The sequence below is a fragment of the Prionailurus bengalensis genome, chromosome B1, assembly GCF_016509475.1.
Source record: "Prionailurus bengalensis isolate Pbe53 chromosome B1, Fcat_Pben_1.1_paternal_pri, whole genome shotgun sequence".
In the NCBI taxonomy this organism is placed as follows: domain Eukaryota; kingdom Metazoa; phylum Chordata; class Mammalia; order Carnivora; family Felidae; genus Prionailurus; species Prionailurus bengalensis.
This window is the reverse complement of record NC_057344.1, coordinates 77,259,326-77,273,828: the sequence shown is the minus strand read 5'-3', so window position 1 is coordinate 77,273,828 and position 14,503 is coordinate 77,259,326. Positions and strand designations below refer to the sequence as shown.

The following is a 14,503-nucleotide window of genomic DNA, read 5'->3' as shown; positions in this document are numbered from 1 at the left end:
TGAGCTGAATCCAACTACGTTATAATGCTGCAAAACATTTAACTAAGCAAGAGTCAGTCATACACCAAAGTGCTTCGTAGCATTTTTAAAACATTGTCTAAATCAGCATTTCAAGATGTTTATTCATCTCTGCAAAAGAACTAAAAGTAAATGCTGATGGCTCCTCTTACTTACACAGTATATTAAAAGTAACAATTGGAAGGCAATTCAAGAAGATGCCTAGCACTATCTCCTACAGGGAGCTCTTTGTACAGTTTAACTATAAAAGCTTGACAGAGTATTTTTTTACATCAGCAAATTGATTAAGGGAAGAAGAGCAAAAATACTGGTCATTTAAAATGGTCATAACTTCCTGGAAAAAAATCAATAAAAAATAGGTATTGATTAGAGAGGTGCAATTCAAGGTCATAACAAAGTAAAAATAAATAGCCCTAGGACATAGAAAAATAATTTTAAAAATTATAAAAAGCTAATAAAATTATATAAGATTTTTAAATCTACAGAATAAAAAGCACTTCCACCAAAACAAGATAAAAAAGTGGTTCAAACAAAACAGAATAATTTAAAAATTACACTGTGAGGACTACCAACAGAAGCATTACATTTGGAAAAAATAGAAGAATCTGGATTAAAATAGGAAAAGAAAAAATTAAAGAAAAAACCCACCAAAACCCTTGAAAATGTATAAATAGAAAAAAAATCACTATTCTTAGGATATTCTAATCTCACAAATAGCAAAATTGACAACTGTGGTAGAGTGATAAGTAATTTTTTTAACAACTTTTTTTTTTTTTTATTTTAGAGAAAGAGAGTGCAAGCAGGGGAGAGGGGCAAAGGGAGACAGAATCCCAAGCAGGCTCCATACCCAGCATGGAGCCTGGTGCAGGACTCGATCCAACCATCCTGGGATCATGACCTGACCCGAAATTAAGAGCCAGATACTCAACTGACTGAGCTACCCAGGTGCCCAAGTGTAAGTATTCTGTTTGAGAAATAATAATAACCCTTCCAGAACAAGATATGCAAAACAAAACTTTCTAAATCAAGTGTCCTAAGAGTATTACAATTAAAAAAAAAAAATCTTTTTATTACCTTTCTTGAGAAGTAATTTTGCTAATTAGTAGAGAAACAAAAATACTGCATGTAAAATGCCCAGCTCAGTGCCTGGCATACAGTAAGTTATTCATTATAATAATTATTACTATTTTGAAGCTTATTTGATGAATAATATTAAAGACAAAAAGCTACTAAGCAAGCCTGATGAAATTAGCAGAGTCTGTTAGGAAAAAGGTAATTAAACATCATAATCTTCTAATGGTACATATGGGACTGTGCATTATCTGTCAGAAGCCCAATAGTACACAGTAGTCCCAATAAGCTACATTATCCTACCTCAAGAAAATAACTAAAAGCAAAGCTACTCTTCAGAAGTCCAAAGGGCATCCAAACGTTACTATGAAAAGCATATGAAATGTCAAGCAAATTACAATCATCTTCTACTACATCAATTAAAAACAAACTGCTTTGGTTTCATAGACCCCTTCAAAGGCATATAACAGACTTTCATCTAATTACTAGTAAAAGTTAACTGTAAAAAGAAAAGGCTTTTTTAGAGTTGATACATTCTAAGTTTTTTTTCTTTTTAAAAATTTTAGGAAATGTTATCTGAGGTTATTAATACCTCTAGCTAACACTTTGCAGTTTATGAGATATTATTACACATTCTTACAGTACATATGTGAGCTAGATATCCCTGTTTTTTGTTTGTTTTTATTTGAGAGAGAGCATGTGCCTAGAAAGGGAGAGAAAGAGAAAAAGGGGGGGGGGAGAGAGAGAGAGAGAGAGAGAGAGAGAGAGAGAGAGAGAGAGAATCATAGGCAGGCTCCACACCGAAGTTAGGCCTGATCCCACACCCCTGGGATCATGACCTGAGCTGAAATCAAAAGCTGGATGCTCAACTGACTGAGCCACCAAGATGTCCCTAGATACCCTTGTTTAAAATTTTTGTTAATGTTTGTTTATTTTTTAGAGAGAGAGAGAGACAGAAAGAGACAGAGAACAAGTGGGGGGGGGGGGGAGAGAGAGAGAGAGAGAGAGAGAGAGAGAGAAAGAGGGAGGGAGGGAGGGAGGGAGGGAGGGAGGGAGAGAAAAGGAGACAGAATCCAAAGCAGGCTCCAGGCTCTGAGCTGTCAGCACAGAGCCTGATGGGGGACTCAAACCCATGAACAGTAAGATCATGACCTGAGCCAAAGTCTGACACTTACCCAACTGAGCCACCCAAGTGCACCTAGATATCCCTGTTTTAAAAATGAAGAAGTATCTTGAGTAACCTAATTCAAAACCAACATAAATCTAGGAGACACAAATTCAGCGCTCAAAAATCCAGTTTTGGATCATTTTATCCATCTAAAAACTGTTGTATTAATTAAAAATTGCTTTTCTTAATTTCAAAAATTTCCCAATTTCTTACATTTCCATTTTTCAAATATGATACTTACTTAACAAGTTGACACAAAGGCTAATAATTTATGTAAAGTGCTTAGCAGAGATCCTGGCACAAAGAAAGTACTTGACAAGCACAGCTGCTATGAATGTTGTTGTAACTGTTATTACCACCATGACTGACATAAATCCTTCTTCCTTTTGAGATTTATATGTTAACTGTTCTAATTTATATCAACCTTTCAGAAGTGAAGTTCCAAACTCTTGGACCATGATTACAGTTACTAAGAAAGTTAAAGGGAATTGGCAAGGAATTTCACAAATTCAACAAAGCAGAAATTTGCTTGAGTTAACAAATTTCCCTTTTAAAATCCAAGTCTCAAAGAGTTTTTTACATCTTTCTGTGAAGGCCTTCTTTGGAAAATCATTAGATACTATGTGGGATAAAGCAGAAGAGAAATTTAAAGAAGAAGTAAAAGATTGTTCTGGCATACAAGACACAGAAATGGGCCTTTGGAAACATTAAAGGATAGGATATCATAAAAAATACATTTTGTAGTTACAGGGGAGTGGTGAAGAGATGTTAAAAGTGAAAAGGGGCTCAGGAAGGGGAGGCAAAAGAGCGTAACTATTTTCAGGATCTTGCTTAGGATCTGGATGACTGGCCTAAAGCCATCTGCCAATGTCATCTTCATTTGGTATGATTAGGAAACTGGAAACATCCTTTAATTCTATGACTACACATAAAGCCTGCCTTACAGCATTTACGAGGTCATGAGCAAGACAGATTATACATTATTTTATTTTTTCCTGGAAGTAGGGTAGGCCTACAGACACTGAAAGAGGGCCATTGCAAAATAAGGGCTAAAAACTACCAAAGAAAAAAGAACAAAATTGTTGAACTCAATGTTATAGGAATCCAATGTTATATGTTATAAAAATGCCAGATTAAAGGACTGAAGATTGTTAATTAGGTAAAAGGTATCTCATATTCATGGATGGATTAAACAAAAAAAAATAAAATAAAATTCGGAGGATGAAAGAGGATGGACTATCAGCAAATGTGATATCATAAGAGACAATCATTCTGATTAGAGAATAATGATTTGTTTTATAAGATTACAGGGAATAAATATGGTATACAGACTTAAGGGTCCAGTCGATCTGATGACAATGCTACCATTTATTGGGTATAAGTGAAGGTTCTAAGAATCTTACACAAATTACCTCATATTCACAACAACCCCTTAATATATAAACCGATTAGCATTCCTAATTTATAGGCAAGAAAGTTGAGTCAGAGAAGTTAAATGACTACTAATGATTGGTTACCTAGACAGTGACAGGGACAAGATTTAGAACTTACTTTAACTATACTGACTAGCAGATCCTAGAATGATCTGGGTTATGTGAGTTGGTAAAAATGCTGGTGCTGAATTTGTAAAGCCATTAGAACCCTTTCATGGGAGGTTTAGACTAAAGATCCTTTTGAAAAAGTGCTATTTACATTTGTATCCCCCTACCTATCTAATGTGTATGGATATCACTTTAGCAGAAGGTTACACAAATGAATTTAAAAAAAGAATATTTTGCGTGGGGACATGGAAAGATGCCTGGCAAAAAAAGCTTAGGAAAAAAAGTGAACAAAAATAGATTAAGTGTGGTCACTAAAGTTTATGGCTTTACTTTTCTGTTAATTTTTGTATTTATATATCCGCATCCATTAACCCCGTACCAGCCTTTCATTCTCTGTGCCCCTAAGGCTTTTTAAAGAAGCCACTGAATTTTATTCTGTGCATCTCCACCACCTGCCTTCTTCCCCCACCAGCAAAAGAAGAAAATAAACGAACAGCCTCTGTCATTGAAGCCATGTTGCCACTGTTAGGGGGTGCAGCAACTATTTTGTGTCAGCTGTAGCAGCTCTTTTATCTAAATGACAAGTATAACAAACAGCCTGATCAGCATTTTTACTCAACCTTGGCTTTTAGGGTATTTTGTCACATGCTATATATGGCTGAAATGGTTCAGCACTTATCTTCACACACTCTACATTTTATTTAATATTGTCAAGAAGAAAATTTCATTGGCACACTACTGTGGCTTTTAGAGTTAACAAATAAGCACTTTTGTTTTCAAGTACCAGAGTAGTTTTTAATCCCTTGAAAACACACTTTCTTGCAAGTGGTATTAAACATACACCCTCTATACTATTTCAATTTAACGAACACATCTTGGGAAAAAGAAAGTATTCCGTTTTACTTATTGTACCTATGTAGAATCTAAATCATTTCGAATGCTCACACTGGTAGATTTAGTAGCCTCTGTAGTTCTATGTTATTCAGCTACGGTTCACATTAAGTGATAGATTTTTACCTGACTTTGAGAAAGGCACATAAATTGATTAGAATAATCTGATAATCCAATGCCAGTGTTGAGCTAAATGCCTGGAAGAACCCCCCAAAAGCAATTTGACAATCTAAGGCCACAGGGAAAAAACATTTTAAGTAATTATGAAAATGGTAAACACCCAAGAGGCCCAAACCTGATATAATAAAGCCTACTCATTTTCAGATAGATTCATCTCTCCACTTAAAGAAATGGTTAAGAGCATTGACATCAGGAGTTCCTTTTCAAGATGATGACATAAGTTCCTGAACTCACCTCTTCCCATGGACAAACTGAATCTACAGTTACACATGGATTAATTCCCTCTGGAAGAAATCCTGCTACTAGCTGCACTACACATCAGGCAAATGAGAAAAAAAAGCCCACATCATAACAGGTGCGAAAGTCTGTGACACGTTCTTGCTGTAAATCTCACCTCCAACGGTGACATACAATTGGGAAGGAACTCACAACTCACAGCTCCTCCCTAAGGAGTGATGGTTTTGGGCCTAACATGTAGCACCCCAATGTTTAAGACTTCCACCTGTGAGAAAGGCCCCCAAAATGCCTAGCTCTGAAAGCCAAGGAGGCTTGCGTCCATGAGACCATTAGACAATACAAAAACAAAAACAGAAACACAGTTCTTAACTGGCTCAGGAGGACTCAGCTTGGCCATCCCCCAGAGCTCAGCGCTGAGAGAGCAGACAGAAATGCCCATCTCCCAGTCTTTCCTTGAAAGAGGCCTATCTGCACATCTTAAAAGCTGCAGCCTCAGAGTCAGGATCCTAATTTAACACAAATCTAGGAACTGCAATCCTCCCCTGAGACCAGAGAAGCCAGCATTCTCTGCAGAGAAGCCAGCATATCTGCATTCTCCCTGTATGTAGAGAGAATCTCCAAATCACCAATGTCACCCTGGAAGGAGCTTGTACACTGGTCTGGCACTTCAGCTTTCATGGCTGCCATCTAGAAAATGTACCCCTTGATCACCTGGTTCTTGTGGCCCTCAGGGCTTGTGTTCACCATTTGTAGCAAACAGTTAACAGGCTATCACCTGGGGGCTCAATGTCCAGTTCCCAGTCTTTCCCTGAAAGAGGTCTACTTGTAAACTTTAAAAGCTGTTGCCCGAGGGTCTGGCATCCAATCAGCCTGCACCTACTGCTGACTGAGACACTTACTTTTGGGGCACTGATAGGTCTTAGCACACCGTCAATGGCTGGGAGCAACTAAGAACAAACAAGGTGGCTTAGACAATCAGTTAGTTTTGAGAGCTAGAACGTGATTTGCTATTAATGAGGACAGGCACAAAATACTAAACACTTCCCCAAATCTTTTTCTTATAATGAATAAAAACTGTTAGGCTGATGGAGGAGGAATACCAATGCTCTCATCCCAGAGTCCGGAAGAGAGACAGGTAACTCTATATTATCCCTACGACCAGACAAAAATCTACTGCTTCTGGTGTAAGGTAAAAGTAAAAGCTCTTTTACCCAGAAGAGGGGGAAAATCTTTGAGCCAGGATTCTTCACTGGTCCAAAAGACAGGTTTGCTATTATTGGAAGAGGGATGAGAAAATCTCTCTGGCCTAAGACCTACCACAAACACAAGAAAGGGTCTGGATGTCATGCAGAGTATGGGCAAGAACACTGAGAAGGCCCACTGAGAAGAACCCATAGCGTTCATCACAGGGTGATGCTGGATCAGGGGAATGAAGAAGTTGCCCTACCCCGACCATAAGCCTTACACTGGGTCACGAGCAGCAGCCATCTACCTCTGGGGAAAGGCAACAGAGGAGAGAGAAAAAGTCCTCAGTGGCACAGGCATTGAGGGCCTGCCAGAGAGTAGAGCAGAAGCAGTGAGACAAAATCTCTAACACCCTAGGGCCCATGCTAAGGACAAATTCAAATGGAAGAACTGAAGGAATTTGTGAAAATGTGCTACACTAGAAGTAACAATGATGACAAGAAACCCAACTGAGCTCGCCTACTGTCTACATGGACTGAACTCCCCACACAAATTGCTGATATAAGAAAAGGCACCCATATTTCTGGGCATAAAATATTATTCACATCCCAGTCTCTAATTCAATCAAAAATTATGAGATGCTTAAAATAATAAGAAAACAATGACCCACTGTGAAGAAACAAAGCAATCAAAAGAACCAGTCTCAGAGATAATATAGGTGTTGGAACCATCAGACAGGTTATATAAAATAACTATAATTCACATACTAACAGATCTAGCAGAAAAAGTGGAAAACTTACACGAACAGGTGGGAAATTGCAGCAGAGAAGGAAACTATAAAAAAAGAATCAAATATAAATGCTAGAAACAAACAAACAAAAATCAGAAGCGACGAATTCTTCTGATGACCTTATGAGCAGAGTAGACACAGCTAAGAAAAGAATAAGTAAATTTTAAGGTAGATTAATAGAAAAAAATACTGCAAGTAATAAAATAATGCTGCCATGGCTATACTAATATCAAAAAAAAAAAAGAATTCAGGACATGGAATATTACCTAATGATAAAGGGACCATTTATCAAGAAAACCTAACAATTTGAAATTAGTTTCCTAGGGTTCTTGTTACAAGGTACTACAAACTGAGGGTGGCTTAAAACAATAGAAATGTATTGTCTCATAGTCCTGGAGTTTAAAAGTCCAAAATCAAGTTGTTGGCAGAGCCATGTTCTCTCTGAAGCCTCTAGTGGGAAAATGTTTCCTCCCTTCTTCCAGTTTCTTGGAGCCCCAGGTGTTTCTGGACTGTGGCAACCTAACTCCAATCTCTATTTCCATCACCACATGGTATTTATTCCTCTGATGTCTGTCTTAAATGGTGTTTTCAGGGGCGCCTGGGTGGCGCAGTCGGTTAAGCGTCCGACTTCAGCCAGGTCACGATCTCGCGGTCCATGAGTTCGAGCCCCGCGTCGGGCTCTGGGCTGATGGCTCAGAGCCTGGAGCCTGTTTCCCATTCTGTGTCTCCCTCTCTCTCTGCCCCTCCCCCGTTCACGCTCTGTCTCTCTCTGTCCCAAAAATAAATAAACGTTGAAAAAAAAATTTAAATGGTGTTTTCACCTTCCTATAAGGACACCAGTCATATTGGATTTGGGCCTACTCTAATGACCTCATCTTAACTTGATTATAAATAAGGTCATATATACAGGTACCCTAGTACTTGTGAGGACTTCAATATATCATTTTGAGAGACACAATTTAACTCACAACATGTACCAAAAACAAATGATTCAAATACATAAAACAAAAATTGATAGAAATAAAAAAACATACAGACAAATCTAAATTGTAGTTGGAGACGTCAACACTCCTCTCATTTACATTAATCAATACAGCATGTAGAAAATCAGTGAAAATATAGAAGATATGAACAACACTATTAACCAATTTTACCTAATTGGTTGTAAATGACATGTATAGAACACTTTACCCAACAACACAATACATATTCTTTTCAAGTACACACAGAGCAATAACCAGCATAGACCATATTCTGAGCAATAAATCAAATTTCAACTCATTTTTAAAACTAAAAATCAAACAAAGTATGTTCAACAATCATAATGGAATTAAACAAGAAATCAACAGGAGAAAGATGTCTGACAAATCCCCAAACCTGTGGGCAGTGGGGGGTAGGAAACTCTTCTAAATAATCCATGGGTCAAAGAGAAAGTCACAAGGAAATTTAGAAAATATTTTGAATGAAATAAAAATAAAAATACAATATATAAAAATTTTTTGGGCTTTGTAAAATCAATGCTTTGAGAAAAATTTGTAGCATTGCATTTTTACATTAGAAAGAAAAATAAATCTCAAATCAAAAGATTAAAGCATTCACCTGAAAAATCCCAAAAAAGGAAGAGGAATTAAATCCAAATCAAGAAGAAAAGTAGGAGAAAAGGAAAGATCACTGAACACAGGAAAAGCAACAGAAGAATAAATAAACTACACAGCCAGGCTGATCGGGGGTGGAGAAGGGAGGGGGAGAAAGAAAGAAAACAAACTACCAAAATCAAGCATAAAAGATGAAATAAGCAAATTCTGTGAGACAGTCACACTACCAAAGATCATTCAAGAACAAAAAGGTATCAGGAATAGCCCTATATCTATTAATTTAATTCAAAGTTTTAAGAAAACCTTCCCAGAAATAAAATTCCTGGACCAAATAGTTTCACTAATGAATTCCACTAAGGATGAAATTAATTTCTACACCATCTTCTCCAGGAAAGAGAACAAGAGGGAATAACTTCAAAACTCATTTTATCCCACCAGCATTACCCTGAAGCCAAAACTAGACAAGAACATTACAAATATACTTCCTGAACACAGATGTAAAAATTCGTAAGTGAATATTAGCAAAGCAAATCCAGCAGTTTATTAAAACGGATGATACATCATGATCGAATATGGTTTGTCTTAGGAATGAATCCAAAATTAACCAGTATAAAATTTATCATTTTAATATATGAAGAAAAACCATATGATTATTTTCAGAAAAAGTATCTGACAAAATTCAATATCCAACTATAATAAAACTTTTAACAAACTAGAAATAGAACTTCCTCAACCTGATAAAGGGCATCTATGAAAAACCCATATAGCTAATATACAAAAAGATAAAAGATAGAATATTTTTACCCTAATACCAAAGACAAACCTTCTTAACACTTCTAGTCAATATTCCATAATGTAGTAAGTGTTCATTCAGAGATGATATATTCTTGTATGCAGGAAGTCCCAAAAAGTCTACAAAAAGGCTGCCAATAAAAATAACTGAGTCGGGGCGCCTGGGTGGCACAGTCGGTTGGGCGTCCGACTTCAGCCAGGTCACGATCTCGCGGTCCGTGAGTTCAAGCCCCGCGTCAGGCTCTGGGCTGATGGCTCAGAGCCTGGAGCCTGTTTCCCATTCTGTGTCTCCCTCTCTCTCTGCCCCTCCCCCGTTCATGCTCTGTCTCTCCCTGTCCCAAAAATAAATAAACGTTGAAAAAAAAAATTAAAAAAAAAAATAACTGAGTCTAGCAACGTTGCAAAATACAGGTCAATGTACAAAATTCAGCTGTAATTCTGCATACAAACAGTAAATAACTGAAGTTGAAAATTTTATACCTATTAAAAATATGAAAAATTAAAGGGTAAACTAACAGAATATGTACAAGAATTGCATGCCAAAATCTGTAAAACATTAGAGATTAAAGAAAACCTAAATGAATGGAATCAAATTCATGGACTGAAAGACTGTCTTTTTCTATATATAGCATTCTTAGTAAAAATGGCCTAACCAATTAAATATAATCCCTATAAAAATCCCAGCTGGATTGATAAAATGATTCTAAAATTTATATGAAAAATAGAGGGACTGGAAAGCTAAAACAATTTTGAAAAAAAGAGTACAGTTAGAGGTTTCATATGACCTGATTTTATGACTTACTATAAAGCTACAGTAATCAAGACAGTGTGGTACTGACATAAGAAAAGATATATGATTGAGCAGAACAAAGCTTAGAAACGGACCCACACATATATAGTTAATTTATTTCCAACAAAGGTGCCAAGACATTTCATGATTAAACAGTCTTTTCATGAAACAGTGTTGAAAGAATTGGGCTTCCATTTGTAAAAACTGAACTTCAACCCTTACCTTGTACCCTTATAATATATTATAGATTAAAAATAGGTTGCATCTGCTAGTGGGGCATCTGGTTGGTTCGGTCAGTTAAGTATCCGACTTCAGCTCAGGTCATGATCTCACGGTTCATGAGTTCGAGCCCCATGTAGGGCTCTGTGCTGACAGCTAATAGCCTGGAGCTGCTTCAGATTCTGTGTGTCCCTCTCTCTCTGCCCCTCCCCCTGCTGATGCGCACATTCTCTCTCTCTCTCTCTCTCTCTCAAAAATAAACATTAAAAAAAATTTAAAAATTAGGCTGCATCAGAAGTCACAATATGAGTGTAATAATAGTTATATTTGACCCAGTTTGTTTTTAGAAAAGCCAAAACGCTGTTGGTTAATAATAAGCATATAGTCAACTAAATAATCTAAATCATCAGCTTTAACTTTTCCAGTAAGACAGTCTCTTGTATATATAATGAATCAAAAGACCTCTTGCAATGAACAGTCCCCTTGGAAGTACCAGAATCTATAGTTTAGTAAAAATTGCCACATTTTTATATTCCTTCCCATTAACAAGACTACTGCCACTTATAGTTTTTAACACTGACTTTTCTTTATCCTTTTTTCCTGTTTTTTTTTGTACTAGAAATTTCTAAGAGTAAATGCAAAACTTTATATTATTTCTTTGTACTTCATTCAAATATTTCAGGTATTCGATTTTGCCAAAAATTATCTAAATTTTTTTTTATTTTAATGGGGTGCCTGGGTGGCTCAGTTGGCTGACCATCTGACTTTGGCTCTGGTCCTGATCTCACAGTTCATGAGTTTGAGCCCTGCATCGGGCTCACTGATGTGAGCATGGTGCCTGTTTTGGATACTCTGTGCCACTCTCTCTCTGCCCTTCCCCTGCTCATGCTCGCTCGCTCTCTCTCTCTCTCTCTCTCTCTCTCTCTTAAAAATCAGTAAATATTTTTTTAAAAAGCTTTTTATTTTAATTAACTACAAAGCAATCTGTATGATCAATTTGTAATATTAGTGAAACTGTTTAACAAATCAGAGCTTAGAACAGAATACAACAAAGGAACTATAAAGAAATACCTTAAGTTTATAAAGCCATTAAACAATAGGGTTATAAGTGATTTGAACAGTTCTGAACACTATTAATGTCTTTTAATCATCTTGTCTAATTATCAGAAAGGTATCACTCAGATTTTCAAATAATTTGCTGAGATATGTCACATTACATCTATAACTTCCATAATTTATTAACTTAATCAAAACACATTTTTAAAGAAAAGAAGTTAATATGGTTTTACAGGATATATTTCTAAGTAAAACTACTGATTTTCTTTTCTTCCTAACATTAAAAAATTTACCTATTTAATCATCATTTTACTTTTTATACCAGGCCAGTGTTTTTTGTTTTCAGAATTTACCCTTTTTCCATTTTCAAAAAGTTGGTTCACATCATAAATCATGAACTCACATTAAAAAAAAATCCTTTTCTAAAAGTGGAACCGTTTAGAATTAAGTCATACAGAAATAAAATATTTCTCATATTATTCTCCTATAAATGGCTCATATATAACATACATTCAGTTATAAAACTTTAAAAAGTGGAGACTATTTCATCCACGTTTGTTCCTGGCACAGTCCTCAGAATAATGTCTACAAAACTTAGCTGGGAAATTAATAATTCGTTGAGTAAGCACATTTATTCAACATAAACTTGTGTTGAATTTAAATAAGTGGACTTTGGAAATAAAGAATTGGATAAGAATGTGGACATGTGACTAAAAGATACTACATTACCCACTATAAAATGCACACTACAGATGTTTAATTAGATTTATTATGGTGATCATTCTGCAATATATACAGATATCAAATCACTATTTTGTATACCTGAAACTGATAGAATGTTTGATGTCAATTATACCTCAACTAAAAAAAAAACTGCCCCCCCAAAACATACCACATATTCACATAAAACAAATTTTGATGATCAGAGGGAAATATAAGAATAACAAGCTGAAAAGTTGACACATACAGGTATATAAAGAAAACTACAAATATTCAGGTTCCTAAAATGTCTTCCTACTACATTTACTCCCCATAAACACACACACACACACAGACACACACACACACACGCACGCACACCCTGAAATCAGAAGTATAGCTTACTATCAACCTTATTGCTACTATGAACCAGTACTTATTAAACTTACACAACCCAAATTCTAGGTGTTTTGAAAACAATTTTTATGTAAATTCATGGTAGATACATGTTCCCTCCTCTGAATCTACCCAAGTTAGCACACCCAGCACTAAACTAAGAAAACAGGAAGTATTAAGGGATAAAATTGGCAATGCTGTGCAAATAAGATAATTCATTTATAAATAATAATAAATGGTCACTCCACACCACAGTAACTTAGGATGATTAGAGAATAAATACTTAACTTTGAGGATTACTGACTGGCAGTGTGTTGCTGGTGTATGTCAGGATTATTCATCACCCTGACAGTAATATTAACCACAATCCATTTCAGTTACTTCAGTTTATCATATTCTGACTAATGTTAAAAAACAATGTCATTGAAGGCTGCTTAAATTAAGTGTAAGGTTAACCTCTGTTAGAGTCATTTGAAAGCTTCTCATAAAAGGTAGCTTCTAGTAGAAAACCAAATCTGCTCTAAAGAGTGCTAACACTTAATAAGTGTAAATTTTCAAAAAAGTCACACAAAACATTCTTTTCCTGATTTAAAAACAAAACTTCAGCAAATCTTCTAAATGCACCACAACCTCTCTCTCTCTCCATGTATACCTTTCACACTTTGCTGAACTCATTTTACATTTTGAGGGAAGAGTTGCACAACCATATTTTAAACTAAATACATCACATTGAACACATATTAAAGTTTAAAAAGATCAGTGTACCCATGAAAATTTTTCTCCAGTATCACATAAATAACTATATAATACTACCTATAAAAATATATGTAAATAGCTGTTTGCTATTTAGGACCACCCCTCCCACCAATTAAGTAATTGAGAAAGGTCCCTTACTAATAAATGAAAGCAGACTGACATAATGTGTTATCTAAATCCAAAGATTTCCTACTTTAGTCCTCTAATTTTATCTTTCTAGGCTATTTTCCTATATCATTTTGATGTCTTTTAAAAACCATCTGCCCTAACATTCTGCTTTCTATAGGATCATTTTCCTTTCTCTATTAATGCCTGAGTTTTCTGTTACCTCTGTGAGGATATTTATTCTGATTTTGTTTTTAAGGTTTCTTCTGTTTCCTAAATTGTCTTTGTTTCTTCTGGTTTCTTTCATTTTTCTTTTTGTTTTAGTCTTTGTCATCTTTGACAATGGAGACTGTCTTTAAATGTTTGCTAACACTTGGATGTATGTTCAGTTTTAGAACGAGGCACAAAAGAGCTGACTGTAGTACATCAAGCCTAAGGAGCATTGTGAGCTGGCAGACTTCACTGAAGAGAAATCAGGTGGGCTCCAAGTGGAATCTCTAAATCGTTAACATTTCTTAGGTCTTTTCTCTTGAGCCAGTCAATACGTCCAAAGAGTAATACAATCTTCTGTCTTACAGGGTGGGGCTGGTATAAGCCTGGCTGCCAGAGTTCTGATAGCATGACAGCAAAAGGGGTCTGGGGGCCTTCAACATTCAGTACTTACAGCTTTCAGTTCATCCTGTTTTCCATTCTTTCCCTTCAACCCTTCCTCTGTTGTTCTTGGTTTTCTCAAATCAGAAACTTCTCTGGTATAATTTCTCTAACAAGTACACCTCTGTCCCTTAATGCCAAGATAAAGGGAAGAGTAGTTGGATTTGGGGAAAGAAGTGGACATAAATGCAAGTATTCAATCTGAAATATTCTTTCCACTTATCCCAAAGCCTACCAGTTCACCGACATGGACATATCTGAGAGCCTAACACTGGGAAAATGTGTGACCTTGGAGAGTTCCTTAACCTCACTCTATCTTAGTTTCCTTATCTGTGAAATATAGATAATAACACATCCCTTATA

General features: G+C 36.0%; 1 protein-coding gene across 8 annotated transcripts in view; it reads right to left on the bottom strand.

Moving 5' to 3' along the window:
• Window positions 1-14,503, bottom strand: part of LRBA (LPS responsive beige-like anchor protein) — a 786,930-nt gene that overhangs the window by 169,718 nt on the left and 602,709 nt on the right. The gene's annotated exons all lie outside the window — the stretch shown is intronic.